The sequence below is a fragment of the Rhamphochromis sp. 'chilingali' genome, assembly GCF_963969265.1.
Source record: "Rhamphochromis sp. 'chilingali' genome assembly, chromosome: 19".
NCBI classification, from domain to species: domain Eukaryota; kingdom Metazoa; phylum Chordata; class Actinopteri; order Cichliformes; family Cichlidae; genus Rhamphochromis; species Rhamphochromis sp. 'chilingali'.
In genome coordinates, this window is record NC_137946.1 from 27995063 (window position 1) to 28015145 (window position 20083).

The window sequence follows — 20083 nt, forward strand, 5'->3', positions numbered from 1 at the left end:
TCATGGGGCTGACTTTGTAAGGAGCACAAGATAATTGTTTGTGTGTACAGCACATTTGATTGTGTGTGTGTGCACGTGTTCAGGGAGGGCGGCATGACTAAGCAAATGTGAACGCCTCTAATCCAGTTTTCCACTTAGTAAGTTATTATCCTTCACCTTGGAATGGGAACAGACACATTTTTCACTGCCTGATCCAGCTTGAAGAAGCAACACAGTGACCATGGCAGCCAGAGACCGCAAGACTCCCTCCATCAAATGAAAAATAAATAAAAATAACATTGAAGCTCTCACTGGGGAAATGTCTAAAACAATGAGTGCCTTTTTAATATAAAAAATTGTAACGTCGTCCACTTCAGCGTCTTGCTAGAATCGACATTCAATCTGAACTCCTCTTTAAAATGACCACGCAGACAAGAGGGGTCAACTTCACGGACTTTACTTAGGCTGCTGAGAAAATAACATAAAATGCCTTTAGAAGCAATGAACAAAAATTAATGCTAATCATGAAACAAGAATACACAAATTAGTTTAAAAAGTCGAGTGTTGATTCTGGGAATCTGGGACTAAATCTGGGACTCTCTGCCATTTCACCTTAGAACTGAAGAAGCTTCTCGGATGAGAGGTGAAATGTCTTCAAGCAACTTAAAGTCCAGACGCTTTTCTTTGAAAGCTCCTTTGACAATGAACAAAAAGGAAAAAATACACAATACCAGTGCAAAATAACTTGGCTAGTTTGGCTCAAATACTTGTTTGTTCATTACCAGGAAGAAACCAGAATTACAAAACGACAATGCCTTTAAAGACCATCTTAAGTCAAACAATGGCAATTACAGCAGAGAGCAGGAGATGCTTTTCCCCAAACAATGATAGACTCTTTTTGATGACATCATGGAACAGAGACAGATTTGCAAACATATTATCCCAAGTCATGTCAGAAGATGGTACTAAAGAGCAAATCCTCTCAGGGGGAACGTTTATCTAGCGATAAGGTGCAACAGAACAAAAATCTTAAGTAAATAGGTAAAATAAAGGTTCTAAACTGATTCAGCAGAAACAGATTAGTCCACACATCCTTCTTCCTTCTCAAATTCTACATCAGGGATGCCAAATGGTATCCAGGCATGCCTTAGAATTTTGTGTCAAGTAAACATTATTCAAAGAAAATATACGAATACAGGAAACTGATAGAGAAACAATCCTTTAAAGGCAAAGAAGCAGCAAAGAAACACTGGACTTTTTTAACTAATTTGTGTATTCTTGTTTCATGATTAGCATTAATTTTCTTCAGCAGTAGTGCTAAGTTTGACTTAGTCATATTTGATCTCTGATCATCATTTTAATTTTTCTTATATAGTGCCAAATACCAACAAAGACCCCACAGTAACACAGACAAAAACCCCAACCATCAAATGGCCCACTGTGAGCAAGCATTTGCAAGAGTGGGAAGAGAAAACTCCCTTTTAACAGGAAGAAACTTTGGCAGACCCAGGCTCAGGGAGGGGCAACCATCTGCCGCTATCACTTGGGGATGAGGGGAGGAAGACAGAACACACTGACGTCTTTTACTTTGGGCGTCGTCCAGCAAATCTCAAATCTCTTCTGCATCCTTACAAACAAAATTTCGATATGGGTCAAACTTGTTTGCCTTATATTATCATGAAAGGGGCTACTCCACACACTGTCATCATGGCTCTGTTTGTGTCATTGAGCATACCTGTTCACTAATTATTGATGTAGACCTGGAAAACTCCACACAGAAGGGCCCCCAGACAGATGATGTATTCGAACCCAAGACCTATGCTGGATTTTGCAGGAATGTTGGTGTACTGGTCAAACTGCGATACTACATTCATCAAATTGCAAAGTGCATTACTATATACGATGTGGCTGTAGCTCAGGAGATAGAGTAGGCCATCCATTAACTGGAAGCTTTCACATTGAGAACGGGATCGAAACACAAAGTATCCTTCAGCGACCCTAACCCCAAGTTTCTCTCCATTGGAGTTGGTGTGATGGCTAAGGAGAGAGGCTGAGAAGCGGGCAGGTGATCCACTATAATGTGTGTGATATTGAAAGTCCTAAATAAGCAAGCATTTCAGTTAGTTTCTGTGAATTTTTAAATGAAGTAAAGTAGGCCTGTCTCAATTTTCACAGCCTCGGAGGGGCTGGTAGAGTTTTTAGTGTTATGTATTGAAAACTATTATCTCTGTGTGTGTATTATTTCTCGTATTTTACCAAACATTTTATTTTTATTTTTGCAAAAACATCAATTTAACCATCACCAAAGTGATGGCTACATGTAAAATAAGGTTAGATAAACTATAAAGTTAAATAAAGTAACTGTGTGTGTGTGTGTGTGTGTGTGTGTAGAGCTCACCCAAGATAGATAAAACTTTAAAAAAAAAAAAAGATTTACTACTGCTCACATTATTTATGCAAGATTTCAAATATTTTATTTGAAAATCCAAAGACACTCCGGCTCCTACGGCATGCTAAAATGGCCACTCATTGTAGCTTATTTCAAATTCGTCAAACAAGTCAAGAGATGCGGGCTTGCTTTCATCAAGAATTTCTTGAAGTGGATCAACGTTGTCAGACTCCACATGCTGAATTAATGAACCTGTAGGTTCTGATTCGATTTCTCTTCCACTGGTGGCTGCATTGTCTTCTTGGATCGAGTGTTTTAATTCAGACGACGTAGTCGCATGGCCAAGCATTTCTCTGTTCTTTCGAATCTCTGAGATCAACTTTGTCACTTCTTCGGCCTCAGTTTCTTTATCCTTTAACTCCTTCAGCAGCTTTTTGTAGTTGGTCAATTTTCTCTTACACCCACATGTGAATGGGTGCTGAAATGCTGTCAAGGGCATTTCTGTTGAAGCAGATGGATAAATGTAGCCCCTATAACGCAGGGTTTCCCTTCCAGTCCTCTTTGTATAGACCCCAATACTGCCAGGTGCCGGAGGTCCGTGATATGAAGGCAGGTCAGCCCAAGCTTTTGGCATTTGACATAGCAAATATTTTTTCAACGAAGCTGTGGAGCAATAGCACAGAAATATGGTCAATATTTCTCCTCAGGTAAATGATAGAAAGTTTGGTTTACTTTTGGGGGGGTTTCTTTGTTATTTTTTTTTAAAAGCATCACCAGGTTCATATTTTTATTTCATACTAAAATCCAGTAACAAATGCTTAATGTTAAAGTTAAGTTTTTCAAGAATTTCTTCTAAACAAGACTTAAGTCAGTTGGCTGAAACCCAGCTAAAACAAACACACACGTGTATGTGTACAGATACACCAGTTTGGCTGTTTGTTTGTTTTTTCAGTAAAAATGTTTAAGAATATGGGGTGAAAATTAGTCTTTATTTTTATCTCTACAAATTCAAAGTGCTGCAATCAATAAATAAAATGTGAGAATGACTTCATGAGTGTTCACCAGTACTAACATTTTGAAAGCTCTGTGTTGGTGATCTCCACAGAGAGGCTTAACAGTGTGTCATCGACACAGAATGCAACAAACACTGTGCTACAGCAAAGTTACCGCTTACCTGGAGCATCTTGGCCAGAAGTTGCTTCCATGAGAGCTGATTTTCCCCCAAAGATGCCCTGCAAAGTGTTAGTTGTGTTTAACAGAAGAGCAGAAGTCACCCAACATCAAAAAATGCGCAATCTGCAATCAGATGTAAACAAACCAGTTGCCTAGCAACAATAGAAACTAATTTATCAACTACAGTCTGAACACTTTTTAGGGAAGTTATTAAGGACTTGGACTAAGTTTGTTATTAAACAATCACAGTGCTCTTGGTCAATATAAAATGTTATTAAAGTCAAGCTGAGTATTTAACCTGCCGACGTCATGTGCGCCAACCCTAACCTTAATCCTGGCCTTACCTACTTTGGGAGAGCAAGACCTTACAGGATCTTACAATACCTAAATCTGAAATATCTATAGAGATGATTCACAATATAAAATTAAAATTAAATTAAATTAATTTTTGTCTTTTTATGGATTTCCCCCCCCCCCATACTTTAACAGTACGATTATCATACCTATCCAAAAATGTTTTTGTGCCACTTACAAGAAGATGTATCCACAACATAGACCACATAATGGCCATTTGGTTGGTTTCAGTCGGTTGTCGTAGTGTAGGACTTACACTGGGTAAAACAAGAATTGAACATGTCACCAATTTTCTAAGTAAATATATTTCTAAAAGTGCCATTGACATCAAATTCTTACCAGATGTGGGTAAAAACCCATCAAATCCACAAATGCAAAAAGGTCAGACCATAGATGTCCATAAATTGAGTTATGCGTAATAATGAGAAATGTCAGGTAAACTGTATCGAAGCTATAAACAGGTGCAAAAAAGACATAGAAAGTCATTGCACCACTTAAGATATATCAGTAATTAGAAAGCATTTCTGGCATTTAGTGTAAACTGATTTCAGTTGGTTCAGTCCCAAATGATGGACAATCCAAGGACCACTTGTAGAGAGCTACAGAAAGACCTGGAATCAACAGGTACAATTGTTTCAAAGAAAACACACATTGCACTCAACCAACATGGCCTCTATGCACGCTCTACTGGTCGGATGAGACCAAAACTGAACTCTTTTGATGTCCTCATACACACTATATTTGGAGGTGAAAAGGTACTGCATATGACCTGAATAACACCAGACCAACAGGTCAGTTTGAAGGTGGGATCGTGCTGTTTTTCATTATATAACACTGGCACGCTTCATATAAAGGAGGGAAGGATGACTGGAAAAATGTATCACGACATTCTTGATTTAAAAAAATAAAAATAAAAAATTCTGCCATGTACCCAGATGGTGAAGATGAAACAAGAGTGGACTTTTCAGCAAGACAATGATCCCAAGCACACAGCCAAGGAAACTCTCAACTGGTTTCAGAGAAAGAAAATAAAGTTGCTACAAAAGAAAATATGTCTTCAGATATTTGTTGGCCTAGTCATGACACATCCGTGGTGTTTGCATTTCAGTATTCTTTAGCTCGGACATGTCTCTGAGCGCTTGCACTTCTGGGAACTCAGGGTAAGACAACGTTTAAGGATAATGGGTTCCTGGGAGCGTCACGTTTGAGTCTTCTCAAATCTTCAGCAGCTATTTTGCATCTTTTTTCTTGTGATCCTGTTGACTTCTTGGAACAAAACACCTGATGATCATGCCCTAATATCTTAGTAATTTCAAGAGTGCTGCATCCGCCTGAAAGTCTTTTTTAATTTTCTTGTCTTTTAGAGTCCGTCAGATCTCTTTTCTTAAGCTCATTTCACCAAATGTACTCATATGTTATACCAGCCCTCTGCATGTGCTCCTACACTACATCCATGAATCTTTTCTGCAATCTTCTAACTTTAACTTCTTCTAGCTCCTCTCTAACTTTATCATCTAAACTGCTCAGCCCAAGCTGTCATCAGATACAATAATCTCTAATCTCCTCCATCCTGGTCACCACCAATGAAAATCGTAGAAAATCGGCCTGTTGTCTTTTAGTCGGGTACCACCATTTCCAAACCATGCATCATAGCAGGTCATCACCACAAATCACCCCTGACACCTGTCTCCACCCATCCACCCTGCCTGTACCCTCTTCTTGTCCTCTCTTCTGCACTGTCTGTTTCTTTGGATGTTTAACCCCAGGTATTTTGACTTCATGCACGTTCACTGTCTATGGTCCTTGCATCTTCAGTGTTACACTTGCCTCTCTCATTGACACACGTATATTCTGTCATACCACAACCGGCACAGAGGCGGGGCTGAACAGGTGTTTGGAACGAGTGGCCGATTGTGACTCTTCTTATGTTTCAGTGACAGTTGAGGAAGGGAGCAGAGTGACTACTGAGCGGGAGTGTCTGTGTCCCGTGCGTTTAAGCCGAAACCACGGCTATAATAAAATAAGTGTGTGTCACTATACCCACGGGGTGGGTGTGTGTGTGTGTGTGTGTGTGTGTGTGTGTGTGTGTGCGTGCGTGCGTGCGTTGGGGTCCGACGTCACAGTCTGGTCTCAAAAGTGAAGCCAAAATTTTACCAAACCAAAAGGTTTTTTTGGTGGTCCCAAAATTCATGAACCGAAGCTTGATGATGAGTTCAAAATGAAACAGAAGACGAGGACCCAAACGCAGACTCAGACAATGAGCTTAAACTGAACAATTTATTATGAGACTGCTGGCAGTAGTTCAAAGGTAATGTTAGGGGAACACTGGAAAGTATACAGTATGAGCCACTATACTGAGAAGGGCAATCAGGGAAGTGAAGACAAACAGGAGTAGAATGAAAAACAGGTGAAATAAGTCACAGAAGACAAGCCAAGGGAAACAAAACTAAAAACAAAGTACAAGAAATATTAACTCTCAAAATAAGCAGGAAGGGAGATAAGTGAAAACAAAGATACAAGAAGGAACTAAACACAGGAGGATTCATGCAAGAGGATCAAGCACAGAAGGAGAACTCAATTTTAAAGGTATTAGGATCAGCAGGACTAAATACATTAAAGGAGACAAAATGCATGAAAAAAAAAAATAAAAATACTAGGTAAAGAAACACAAAAAATATTTGAATTAATAACACTGGCAATCCAAAACAACTCCAATACTTGGTAAACCAACCCGGGACCATAAGAAAATAAAAAATTTAATCTGAGCATGATGGGTAAAAGACAGACAGAAACTTGTACAAGTGCAAAAACAAAGTGCCTCAAACCTTTTTTAGCACGCCAGCCTCGACCTTTTATTTTGAACCAAACTGACAGAAATATCTTTTAATGGATCTTCTGGTTTGTTTTCAAAGTAAAACACATTAAAACAATTTTGGTTGGAAATGGTTATAATTGCAGACATTGTGTTGATAGATTATATTATTATTTTAAAAAGACAAAGACTGATGTGTATCAAAAAAAAAAAAGATGAGCAAGGTTAAACAAGATTTCATATCTGAAATAAGTGTGAAAAACGAAAAAAAAAAAACCCTGTTTGTTATCATACGATGTATCATTTCCTTTGAGAAACAGGCTGCAGAACCTGAACATTTTACCTTATGCAAATATATATTTAGCCATATTTATGATAATTTCGTAATAATAGTGCAAAACTTGTGTCTTTGCCCTCACCTCATCTGTCTTGTTGTCAGTCTCTTGTCTGTGATGTGGTCCTAAAAGTCTCCTTCTCAGACCCAGTGTAAATGGTGTATCCTCGGCTCCTTATCAACTAAGTCCACCCACTTAGAACAATTACTACAGCCTTACTACACAATGTTAATCGAATCACAAGGGTTTTAGTCCTTTTACAGCAAATCTGTGTCCCAGGTCTCTTATTACCTGCTATCAGCCTCAGAAGTGGTCCATTTAGCACTAATTATACATTTAATATACATTTAATATACATTTAATTATTATTATCATCATCATCATCATCATCATCATTATTAATAATAATAATAATATGCCAAATATAGAAAAAACAGAACATAAACATAGAAAAAAGCATATTTGCTAAATGTCAGTATACTATCAATGCCTTTTGATCACGTTGAGCTTCACAGAGCTGCTAGCTTGGCTGTAGACTCTTGAGCTTTCAGTTTTATAACATATTAAACAGACATTGCATCTCGGATGACAGACACCCGAGAAGTCGTCGTAATCAGTGACACAATGAATGCATTTCAAGGATCACAACAAACAAAATAAATAAAACAAAATACAATAAAAAGGCATTTGGATAATCAAATGTCAGAACTAAATCTCAGGCCTGTTTGTCGCACGTCTCATTACTGTTCCTGGCACTAGTCCTCTCGTTTTCCATTTGCTCTGGACATATGGTCTTCTATATTTAAAAGCAGTGGATAGAGGGTATGACTTCAGTGGCAAACTGCCAACCTCAGCAGCCATCTATCCTGTGTGTCAGTCAGGGTGCGCTTTTACTCAATTTGCACAACCTTGGCAGAGGTTTTCATCTAAGCGGCAGGGCCCACACATTGCTGCCTCTCCCCAGAGGAATGATAACAACTCTGAATTCCACCTAAAGTTATATTTCATGCTAATGAATTAATGTGCCCATTTCCATTTTCAGCCTGAAAATGTGCTCCTCTCCAATGCCAAAATGAAAAATCAAATCAGTCTTGTCATTTGCAGCTGATTTGTTAGGGTCCCGACTCGCTTTCCTTCTTTTCCCCTCAGCATAGCTGATGAGACAGCACAGCTGTGTTCCTGTTAGTGATTCTGATAACACCAAATTAAATGCCTTCTGAGAGAGTTGCGACGTTAATATGGAAACACAAACGTCAAGCTGACTCAGATCAATAAATTAAACACTGTATAAATTTACCATGCACCTCCATCTCCCTGCCACGTTACAGATAAAGATCGTTGATAGATTCTAAAAAGAAGGTCTGGAAATGTTACTGTGGGCCTCAGTTTGTTGCCTGAAAAAAAGACACATCTCCTTTAAATTATATTTAAAATTAGAAAAATGTTTTGCAGAGGTTTTGAAACTGTTACAGTGTTGTGTGGAGTGAGACGTTAGCTAACACTTGCAGGCTTTTGATTAAAAACAGCAACATACGGCCAATCGATTTGGCCCCATCGCTGCTGTCAACAGGCTGTGGCACAAATCTCGTGGGGGGCAATTAAGAACTTTTAAAACTTACTGCCCAGTTGCTGCATTTTCCTGGCAGCACTTCTGAACACGGATACGAGGGTACCATTATCTTCCATTATGAATGATTACAAGCTTTACCCAGAAATCATACAAAAGGACCCTCCTTTTAACCCCAGAGCATGCCTGAAAATTATCTCATTTTCTTCAGCATCATAATGAAGCAGTGATGGCTGTACACTGCAGCAGGAACCGATAATAACTAGCTCATCATACTTTCAGAAAAACAAGAGTGCAGAGGCAGTTCACTAAAACATATGTCCTGTTCACATAACAGCCCCTGTATTATGGGAACCTTTGTTTAATAGGGTTGTGACACAATAAGCCAGTGTTTTTAAAATGTTTAAAACCATTGTTAGTGCCGGAGGATAGATTTAATCATCTTGTCATCTTGACTTGACGTCGTAACTTTTACCTTTATTGCATAGGAAAGTGAAAGGGAATAAGTGATGTGCAGGAAATGCTCTTGGACCAACCCCTGCAGAAGAACTATTACCAACACCATTACTGCGCATCCAACAATAATTTTCAATGGTAGTCTTGCAGTAAAACAGACACAGTGAGACCACTGGAAAACGTGCTCTGCTGGTGTTGTCACTGGCAGGACACCAACTGTGGACAATAGGGAAATGTTGCAGATCAGAGTCTACCTTTTAACACGTTTAGGAATGTGAAGGTGGGTATTTTAAAAGTCAGCTCAACTTTTATTTGAGCAGCGCTGCATGAGCCCTTATATTGTAGTAAGTCTCATTTCATCAGTTCCCTGAAACAAGTCATTCTACCTTCTCCCTCTTAACTCTTTTCCCCATAAAGACATCATTTGACAGCCTCCCTATTTCTGAGGCTTTTTTTTAAGGGTAGCTGCATAGGCAGAGACCTCCCTTACTTCTGGTGCACACCCATTTGTCATTTCCTTCTATAAACAGGCCTGAAATATGACAGTAAACAGCTCAGTTCAGGAAACAGCTTCAAGGGTTCCTCCTACTTAAAAGGTTAAGAGGAACTGTCCCTTTAAGATAACTATTTTCTGATTGGCTGCACCTTGCAAATAAAATGCTTGAAGAGCAGGGACTGGCACTTCGGGGATTAATTATGCGAACTGTACAGTGACCTTATTATATGATACCCCGGCCATGGTTAACATGATAACACGTCTGCCAGTCTAACTATAAATAGTGGGAAACAGATGAGATGATACAAGACAGAAGCTTCTAACACGTCAGTATGAAAGGGAATTTTTAAATATTAATGACAATAACAAAAAATATTAAATACAATCCAGAAAGCCCAGTTTGAGTAGCAGATCCATGACTTTTAAGCCTTGTCAGAACACCACAAAGCACTTTTAATGCTGAGGAACTAGTTTACATCAGGCATGTGTGCTCATTTATTTGACTGACTCCTGCAGAGACTCGGCAGATGATATTGCATTCTGACAAAAACTGAGCCAAGTTCTATTCTTTCATAGACAACCCTGTGTTATTTTGGCAGAGCTCTTTGCATCAGCTCCATTTCATCAGCCTTAGCGACTCAAATGAATGAGCGGGTTTGTGAAGGCTGAAGCTACAGTGAACCTATTTAAAATTGTAGTTTACCATATTGTCTGCTACAGTATATGACCAATTTGAAATCTCATTAGATTCTCTCACCGGGATCTTTTGGCTGTAGAGGCTGGAGGTCACCAGGAAATGTTGGACTTAATCTCAAACTGAATACTTGAAATACCCACCTAAAGCAGACACGCTAATTGTAAAGAGTTCCAACCAGTTATAACAGACCCCAAGGTAGAGGAGCATAAACACTGGAAGCAGCATGATGCATGATCAATTAACAAGCAGCTGCAGCAGGATTAGGAATACTAATAATGCTCTAAGAGCTAATCTATTCTACCAGCAGCTGATGTGCTAGCAGGTTTCACCTTCTTTTAATCCTTTTACTTTAACTTGTCTCACACTTTTTAAAAAAAAACAAAAAACAGTCCTATTCTTCATCTATCCTCGAAATACACTGATCTCTCTTTGTGAGACTGTAACATACAGACAGAACAAATCAGATTTTGGTTTTTCCAAATGAAGTGGACCTCTGAAGATAACTGACTGTCTGCAAGTTTACTCCCACACTTTAAACTTCAGTAAGATGGCAGAGCTCAAAAACACTGAAACCACATTTCCAGTGTCCAGAGAAGGGAAAACAGAGGAGACTAATAATATAACAAAGACAGAAACCAAAAGCACACAAAACCTAACAGTAACCAAAACCCAAAGCCTAAAGCACACAAAACCCCAGAACCATGGCAGGACAAGAGGATGCATTCGTAACAATGCAGGCTGGTGCTAAGTAACAAATTAAAGGCACACAGATTAATTTCACTCACTCACTGACACTAAAGCACACATTTCTGGGATGGTGTGTAGCACACAGCAGGTAATGCTATTTATCATAATTCTGTTAAAAATGGCCTATAACATCAGCACAACCAACTAATTTTGCCTTAACAGTATCAAAATGGATGAGTTAAGTTAACTATGGAAACCAAATAAGTCTAGGGGAATTAACTCAGTTTTGGATGAAGTCTCAAGGAACTGCTTTTTTTTAATTTTATTTTAAAAGTTAATGTCATTTTCTTTAGCACTTAATGTAAACATCACGTCCATTTTAAAGTTAGAAACTGTCTGAGCTAACACAGCAGACATCCTCACTGATGGTGTCGTAGCTTCAGCTGTGTGCACAGTTCAACAGAAATACAATCCAATATTTTGTAAACCCACAGCTTTCCTGAAACAAGTACAGTTATACTGGGTTTTTTTAAATATACAAACTTAATCAGCAAGTTTGTCCAAGTGAAATAAAAATAAGTAGCTTGTGAAAAAAAAATGTCACATGAACTTAAAAGATTTAAGTAATCCCATTTTTAAATTAATTTAAGCTTACCCAACTTATGCAGTTTACTGTGCACAAATTCAAAGCACCTTCTTTGACATAGAACAACATTGAAACATTGAAACTACATTAGGTATACCTGTTCTTTACTGCTAATGTATTGTCAGCCAATCACATGGCAAAAGCCTAAAGGGGCCCAATGCAGTGCAAGCAAAGTGTACCCTAATGCAGTAGCAAGTCTGTTTTTGGAATATTTAAATAATTTTTAAAAGCTATGAGGGCTGATTATTTTTGCCCTATACCACAACGACAGTGAGGACATGCAGCAGATTTATCAGCTCGTGGCCGAAGTCAAAAAGATCACAGGTGCTGTTAAATTTTGGTGTCTGCAAACAGGTGTCTCACATTCCCGAGAGCTGGTCTGCATCACTAACACTATGCCATAGCAACTGAGTGTGTTCCTGCGGCTATGTGGAGTGTGATCTTCTTTTTTCCTCCCCAGCCAGAGCTAATCGATTCTCCACAGGCTGGTGGGCCGAGAACTGCTGCTTTCTGTCAAAGCCTTGAATGAGCTGGTGGGTGGATGGATTACTCCATTGTAGCGAAGGGCACGCAGCTAGAGATTTCACATTATATTGAATTAAAACCTGTAATTACAAAAACAATAGCCTGAAAATTGGGCAACCCTATTTTATTTTAATGAATGATTTGATTTTCATTTAAGACAGAAAATAGAGCCGTGCAATTCTTCCAGGAGTGAAGGAGGTTTTTCACAAGGATCTTAGGAATTAAACCCCGGCCTTATCGCAAGCATTTTGAGTTTAATAATTAAGTGATGGCAACACAGCGCTCAGGAGATCTGTGTGCAGCATTGAGGTTTTTTACTCTGATTTCTCCAAAGTCGAGTGTCTCAACTCAAGCAGGTCATATTCTTTGTTATTTTAGAGCTGGAAACATGAACACCAATTAAAAGAATCAGACATTGTCCCTTCAACAGCCATCAATTCTTGGATTCCCTTTAGAGCACTGAAGAGTAGAAGAATCTCATTAAAATTGTTGGGATTACAGTTAATAGATTTCATTTTTTCTCACTTAGAAGTGGATAGTGCACACACTGTGTTTTGGAAATGGAATTGGGATGAGCATCAAACTCAGAGAAACCAGAGGACTTGTTCTCCCCAGAATCGGCACAAAGTCATGACGCAGACACCCGTGAAGCCGTTAATGCCTCATTAAAGCGCACAGGTATGGGGAAACCTGTTTAAAAATCCTTCTGGTAACGAGTGAACTAGAGATACGGAATTCAAAATAACGGACTCCCTTTTGTGATCCAATTGAGATCAAATGAACAGACCTGTGATGAAAATAGTTTCATTAATTCTCTCTACAGAACAAGAGACTGCTACAGGTGACACTCATAGCATTTCTTTTAAACACAACTTGGGCCCCACTAAATCAGACCCTGCTTTATTTTCTTACCAACAGGCAACACGATTTACAAAATAAATATGTTGTATTCAGTAAGTTGTAAAACATCCATTTACAGACCCAGCAAATATCAAAGTCATCTAATATGCGCACAATTATCCCTAATAATCCTTTAGTAAGTTTCACCTCAACCAGATGCTTTTGGTAGCCATCAGCAGTCTTCTGGCATAATATTTGCCTCAATATTTGACCAGTCTTACTGTCACCAAAGTGCTTGTTTATAGGTGGTCATGTGATTGCTGGGAGTTTCTCTGCATTATTGTGGGGTCATATATGCCTTGCAGTATAAAACGTCTTGAGGCAACTGTTTTTCTGATTTGATGCCATATAAATGAAAATGAACTGGACTGAAATCAAAGTGGTACCCATACCACTGGCAGCAAAACAGCCACCATACTTGCAGTTGGTAAAGTGTTCTTAGGTTTTAAAGCCTCACCTTTTCTCCTCTAAATGTACCTTTTGTCTTTGTGGCCAACTAGATCAATATGCATGTCCTGGTAGTTTAATGTCAGGCTTGAGCCTTGGTGGTCCCTGGATTGTTCCTGAACAGTGTTGGTCAAGTTACTTGAAAAAAGTAATCAGTAACTAATTACTGATTACTTCCCCCAAAAAGTAATCCCATTACTTTACTGATTACTTGTTTTCAAAAGTAATTAATTACTTAGTTACTTAGTTACTTTTTAAAAACACGATTTACAACCTGAATAGGTGATAAAGCGATAGATCTTTCAGCCCAATTCTACTATAATCCATCATACAAAATGTAATCAAATGGAAAAGTCTCTTTTTAAAACTTTTATAGTTTTATTAATTTTAATCTTTTAACTTTATGCATCAAGCAAAAATTTAATTATATGCAACATTCTCTGACTGGAAGAAATTTGTTTAATATTTAAACCTATTTTCTGCACATTCCAGCACATAAAATATTTTTTTTGTGTGTTTACACTCAGTCTTTCAAATAGATGCAAGTAAAACACAGCAGAAAATAAATCAAATCAAAGACTAGCAGTCCTTTTGCTCTATTTTCACCTGTAAAGCAGGAGTTAGGTAGGCGGAGGTTTACCCTGGTGCAGGTGTGCCGCAGCGGTCAGTGGAAGGATACAGCAGTTTCTCTGTGAATTTCCCATTACGTTGTAGCGCACTCGGTGCTTGCTTGGAAGTTTAGGGGGGTTTTTCGCTGTAAAAAGATGTTTTCTTTCCACGCACGATGGACGCTAATGTTTTTGTCACTTTTTATGGAATCAAACTCAAAGTAAGGTCAGTACTTCCACACTTTAAACGCTGCACGCTCATACTCTCTCCCGTAGATATATGATCCACTGTTGATCTGCACACAGCTGTTGTCACAATGTCGCACTTGCTTACGTCACTGTCATGAGACACTCTCGCAAAAAAAAAAAAAAAAAAAAAAAAAAATCCACGGTTTTAGTAACGCAGTAATGCAGCGTTCCTACGGAAAAGTAAAGGTAATCTAATTACCGTTTTTGCAATAGTAATCCCTTACTTTACTCATTACTTGAAAAAAGTAATCGGATTACAGTAACGCGTTACCCATCTCTGTTCCTGAACATCCTAACCAATGTCAAACAAATCCTTTTTATGCTGGCAAAGAGAAACTGCCAGTTGTAGTCAATCTTTCTTGTCGTTTTCACTTAGTGGCTGAAAAAAGAAAAAATGTGTTGTAGATGTTGTAATAGCCCAGTCAAAGTCCAGACCTCAAAAGGACTGAAATGATGTAGCAGGACCTTAAGAAAGCTTGTGCATAAACAATGCCTGCAAACCTCAACAGGCTGAGGAAATGTAAAGAAGAATGGGCCAAAACTCAATAAAGTGAGAGACTGAATCACTGGGTGTACTTAGTTTTTCACCGGACTGCATAGACTCCTGTGTTCTCTTTCACACACGGGTGGAACCACTAAAAGAACTGGACCCGTGTTGCATATATTAGTCTGTATTTCAAACTTTTGGCATTGTACTTGAATGGTTGCAGATAATGTGGTGTTCAAACTTGAGTCATCCTGTAAACATTAGTCTATTCTGTCATGCATAAATGTGTCCAGCCACAAAAAGTGAGAATTCCTCACTGGGAGCCCAGCTGTGAGTTGGCTAAGTGTGAACAGAGAGAGGAGAGAGATGGGGGCATTAAGACTTGAGGATATGGGAATGCCAGATGGAGGAGAGAGCACGCAGCCGTCCCATTATCCGATTATACATCACAAGAGAGAAGCAAAAGTCAGCAAGTGACTCATCTTTTTTTCTTTCGTTGTAATGTTACATTCACATACAGCAGTGTACAAGCAACATATATCGCGTGGGATGCCAGTTATGATGGTTTTTTTCTTCCAACAAAAAGGTAACAATTACAGAGTAAACCCCTGACTGTTCTGTTGTCAGTGTCGTAGCATTAGGGAGACAGAACTTGAACTCGAAGTTTGACATTTGATTCGAGCGAAGCAGAAAAGCAAAACACTGAAAGTCTCGCAAGTAATTGATCCAAACGGAAACCACTTTCATGGTGTAATAGGGCAATTAAATGTTTAAATAAAAGAAAAACATGGGGTTCAGGGACATTACCAGAAAAATATTCTGCTTTTCTGAAATCATATAAGTACAAATTCCCAAGAAAAAAAAAATACATATTCCTCAAAATAATTTAATAACAAATTTTTTTAAGACTAAGTGTTGCAGTTGCAATTACCCAGACAGCAATATTAATTACCCTATGGATAGATACTGCCTGGACTTCTATGTTAGCAACCCAGCCAAACTCCAAGCCTTTGGAATTAACCGGATTCCTCTTTGCATATGAAGATGTGACAGACAACAGATTTAATCAAAGGAAAGCTTTTTAGATTCATAAATTGCATATCCTGATTGAAATGAAGGCTTAAACTTGAGTGCTTGCTTTACAAATGTTTCCTTCTGGTCCTTGTAGATGTTGTTGCTTATGGAATTATGAATTTCACAAATTCTCAGCAGCACTAATAAAGAGCTTTTGCCCCATAAAATCTGATAATACTCTGTTTCTTCATCACTCACGTTTCTAACTGTGTGTTTACACAAGACTCTGCATTTAATCATTAGTTATTACTCAGCTCTGGCTCTCTTCCACAGCTTGTTTTGGGGGGGTTTTGTCCCATCTTGCTTGCAATACCTCTAATTGGTTGCAGCACATGTCCGCCCTCTCCTGAGCAGGGTTCTGCTGGAGGTTTCTTCCTGTTAAAAGGGAGCTTTTACTTCCCACTGTCGCCAAGTGCTTACTCAAAGGAGGGTTGTTTGATTTTTGGGGTTTCACTCTGTTATTGTAGGATTTTTACCTTGAGGTGTCTGCTGCTGTGAATTGAATTGAATATACTATCTAACATGGTATTCAGTGTCACTAGATAGTATGAATGGATTATTGTAACAGTCATTTCAGGAAATGTGCTTTTTTTTCGTTGAGTACAATTTTTGTATATTATTAGCATGTAATCTAGCACTGACTAGAAGACACATGTTTCTTTCCATTGCACCCTTACAGTTTATGTGTGCAGCTTGCTACCTGTAGAAGACTCCATGGTAGGAGGACCCAAATGCAGGATACACAAAATTCTTTAATGCGTGTGGCTTAAGGCACAGAAAAGCAATAACAAAGGGAAACAACGCATGCAGGTTCAAAAATCAGGTAAAAAGTACAGCATAAACTAAGAATGTAGAAGGGACTGTAAAAACTAGAAAACACACAAAAGTGTAACCTGAAAGCTTTACAGCTGAGCTAAACCTTGACAGCCTGATAAGTGAGATGAGGTTTATGAAAGCTACTGAGGAGACTGATTACTAATTGAATGCAAGGTGTGCCACAACCTTGGCTGGAACAGGAAGTGGCTAATGCAGCACAGGTGAGACTAAACGGATCCATTTATCATGAGCAGCAAACTGCAAATGGAAGAAATGGAAAGTGACAGGAATACAAAAAGATCAACGAGACAAAAGAAAACAGAAAATGACTTGACAAGCTCAAGCATCCTAAACCATAGATGCACAGTTTGTGATGTTATGTCTCCATAATGATACATTTTTTTTTTGGGGGGGGGGGGGGGGGGGGTGTCACTGAATTAGCACTGTACATTAGCATTGTATGCACCGTGAACATCTAAGTTTCATTTAACTTTGTGGAAAAGCTAGCATGGAGGTAGTTTAACTGAAAATAACTCCTGTCATAGCCTGCTGCTTGGGACAGAGACCACCACACAGAAACACACACTAACAAAGCTCCACTTCCATCCCTGTGAATCTTATTTACACACTTCAGATGACATCCTCTGAACTGAACCGACAGCTAAAATTGGAAACTTCACTGAAGCAGGGAGAAGTACCTATTTGAAAACATGAATGTCTTATTCCGATCAGTAATCTGCTATATGCTTCCCTCCGCTACTCCAAAATCCCCCCTGATCTCTCCACTCATTTAGTGCCAGTCCACTTCCACCTGTTCACGTCTCCCTTTGTGAAGGTGTAATTTTTCACTGCACATAAGAGCCTGGCATCAGACATAATGCAAGGTTTTGACCTGGTTTTTTGTGCCACTGGGGGAAGATTTTACTCTCTGAGAAATAGCTGCAATTTTTGCAGAAATTAAGATCTATTTTGCTACTTTAACTTGCTGTTTGATGCAGTTATAATGAGTCAAATGGCACTGAATTACTTGAAATGTGTTCTGATTCTAACACGGGGACAGAGAGAAGGAGGTGGTAATTTTAGAATCTGAAAATACATTTGATAAAATATTTATACAGAATGAAAACCAGCCACAGAAACAATCAGTGATGGTAAATTTTCTCTTCCCGTATGCAATAAAAGAAAGTCTTGACATGCAAGTCTCCTTTTGTGGCTCTTTTGAATTTTTGATGCTTGCACTGAATATTTACCCCAGAAGAATTTAGTTAACATTTTTATCCTTAAAATACAATGAAACTAGTATAATATATTGGAATTGGACTGTCTTTAAGTGTCTTAACTCTGTAACTGAGCTTTTATGTTCAATATGTCTTGTTTATAAAAGTCAACCTGCAACCTCCAGGGCTCAAAAATGAAGCCAGCATGTAAGTTCCTCTTGCGACCACTTGAGGTTGACAATCCCCAGATATTAAACTTTGCAACAATAAAATGGATGTTTACAATCCGCTACCAAAAACAGTTTTGACCTCTATAATTAGTTTGTCTATGATTCTGTGACTACAGATGCAGCTTGCTTGCATGCTTGCTACCATTTGCAAATGACTGAAAACTCCTACCTGTCATCCAAGTATGTTAACATCCATCTGGCTACAAACTAATATATGGCAGCAGCAGCCAAAATGCTGATGTAGATGCTTTAAAATGCAAAATGGGGAGGTTATGATGGCTTTTATGTTTGTTTTCATCTCAAATATATTAAAAGTTATATTATTGCTTTATATTTTTCTTTTTTCTTTTTTTTTTTTTAAATGAGAATGTTTCTGTCCTTCACCAACATGAAGATTCTTACAGTTCGAAAGGGAGAAATGTCTAAATTCCACACAGACTGTCCTTGTACAGGCTTGTGTTTGCTCTGTATGCTTTCAGGTGTTCCCATTTACAGATACCTGTGTTCGGGAGGGGTTGTTAGAGCATACAGACCATTGTACAATTAGAACATATCAAACCAATGATGATGACGACTCTGCTACTAAGAATAGAGCTTCTCATCGGTGAGGCCACGTCACTGTTGCCTCATTGGCTTATATCAGTGTTCAGTTAGTTCAGTAAGTTCAATTATATTAAGGGGGCAAACAGCGCATGTAGTCTGAGAATGTAAAGTGAGAATGTCATAACTGTCCTTTCAGCAGCTTACACTCCATTTTTCCTAATTTCATGGCATGCAGCAGCGGAAATTTAATTGCCCCCATATCTGACCCTGCTTTCAGATGTACACAAAATCATGACACAGTCATCGCTGACATTACTTTATAAAGACAGCTTTCCCCTCTAGCCAGGAGCAGTCCTCTTTATCTGCTGTCTCTTTGTCCTTCATTCTTCATACTTCTTCACCTATCCTCCCTGTTTCCATTTTCCCCTGTAACCTTGTGAGTTTGCTTTAATATTCATGGTGATTGAACCTGCGGGGAATTCAGCATGTCTCTCTAATTTATGGGAGATTAGCTTCATTATTCATCCGGTGATTTAATATGCATCATAGGATTGGTGAGCGAACATATGAGACAGGAAATCTGAGAAACCTGCACTCGGGATCACAGTGGTGGTTGGAGTTAAATTTCTGAAGAGTTGACTGATATTTTCGCCCCAGGCGGTGACTCTAAGCCCCTCTTTTGTCAGTTCCTCTCCTTACACTGTCACTCTCCTTTTACCTCGTTGTTTTTAATGACATGGCTCCATGAATAGAAATAAAAGCTTGTGGTTTATTTTGGTATCGTGTTTGTTAAAGTAATTTTTTTGACATCTTTATGTCAGGTGAAATGTTTAATGTGCCCTGTCTTATTTTTATAGGAAGTAATGTAAAACTACTTCTCAGCAATGCCAGGAATACCTACAGTAGAATACCTGCAGACAAATTTCTTAAAGTGCCAATTTTATACCACCTAAAGACATACACTGTTGCCAAACGTATTTATTCTTCTGCTTTATAAATGTATATGAACATGTGTGACATCCCATTCTTAATCCATAGTGTTTAATATGATGTTGATCCACCCTTTGCAGCTGTAACAGCTTCAACTCATCTGACTTTTCACAAGGTTTAGAAGAGTGTTTATGGGATTTTTTGATCATTCTTCCAGAAACATATTTGTGAGGTCAGACACTGATGTTGGAAGAGAAGGCCTCACAGAACACGCTGAGGTCAGAACTCCGTGCAGGCCAGTCAAGTTCTTCCACACTAAACTCGCTCATCCATCTTTTGTGGATCTTGCTGTGTGCACTGCTGCACAATCCTGTTGGAACAGGAAGTTGCCATCTCCAAACTGTGCTTGGACACAGTTAGTAGGTGTGTTTAAGCCACTGAGCCAATAGTGACGTGGCCTGGGAAC